The sequence below is a fragment of the Apaloderma vittatum genome, unplaced genomic scaffold (genome assembly GCF_000703405.1).
Source record: "Apaloderma vittatum isolate BGI_N311 unplaced genomic scaffold, ASM70340v1 scaffold432, whole genome shotgun sequence".
In the NCBI taxonomy this organism is placed as follows: Eukaryota; Metazoa; Chordata; class Aves; order Trogoniformes; family Trogonidae; genus Apaloderma; species Apaloderma vittatum.
This window is the reverse complement of record NW_009703912.1, coordinates 22993-24350: the sequence shown is the minus strand read 5'-3', so window position 1 is coordinate 24350 and position 1358 is coordinate 22993.

Sequence of the window (1358 nt, the reverse complement as noted above, 5' to 3'; positions counted from 1 at the left end):
AGCTTAGTAAAAGAGAAGCAGACCTTATCCTGCGGATAAGGAAAGGCAGAGTGGGTGAATTACCAAGCAGCCTTTCCGCAGAGGGCACGCAGGGGCTCACGGACCTCCAGTGCAGCCGGACAAACCTTTCAGTCCCTTTTATCAGCCTACCTGCAGCTTTCCCTTCCGGGCAAAGGAAACAATGATAAGCGCAGCACACCTCCAGCCAGCACCGGGTTATTCGGACACTGGCTGAGTCCCAAATTCGCTCTGACATTAGTCGATCCGGCCTGCTTCCCCCGGGGGCCACGTGGCCACACGCTTCGGCAGTCGGGCAGAAGGAGAGGGAAGGGCATTCGATATCGCTTAGCAGAGCCGAGCCGCAGCCTTGGCCCGCGCCTAACGGGTTTCGTTAACTTGAGTCCAGCCACCCGCGGAAACGCTAAACTCCGCAGCCTCACCCAAGAAAGAAAAATTGAGGTGAGCATGCCGTTCACGCAGCCCCTGCTCGGTTCCTTGCACGCAGCTCCCCCAAGCCCGCTGCGGCCCCACGGCGTGTGCTGGCAGCTCCACGGAGGTTTTCTCCATCGAGTGCGTGATAGGGGTGGGTTTCCCCCACCACCACCACCCAAAAGCAGGGGCGGCTCCACCAGCCCAGACCCTACTTCTGCTCACGCCTTTGTCGTTCTCAGCTTCAAAGCGAGGAGGTTCTGACCCTCAACCTGAACCACAGGATCTGCAGGGGGAGTTTGATGAACGGGAGGGAGGAGAGGCTGGTCACCGGCTCTCCCATGGCAAAGTAAGTCTCGAGCAACCCCATCGCTCACCTAATCGGACTATTTATCCCCCGTCACGGCAGCTCCACTCCATCAGCATATTGTCTCCTTTTCGAGCTCTTTTGCTTACAATATTTCATTAGATCCACTTGTCTGTGTGTTTCCATACGGCCCACGTTGTCTGCCCCTTTCTTTTGTTTAAGTTAGGAGCTAAATATGAAACCAATCTCTTTAAAAAAAAAACAACCACAGAAAACAAATCCAACAATAGGTAGGGTAAGCAGCTGCAGTAGCAGAAAACTATTTCAAATTTTCTCAGAACAAGCTAGATTTACAAGCCAGTAGTACCCCGGATAGGAGGAAGAGAATGCTAATTAGCCACAAACAAAACCTATTCTGCAGTCCTCTCAACAGTGCAGGGCTGCTCCCCAAAGGACACACTCCAATGTTTTGTTTAATCTCACTCTTAGGCTACTTAAAATGCCAGCCCATAAACCTTATATAATCTTATTTTCAACGTTTTTACTCCTCAGTTAATACTGCTCCTACTGGTTTAAACACATTTCAACCTTTTAAATATTTCCTCTCCTTTCTTCAATTATC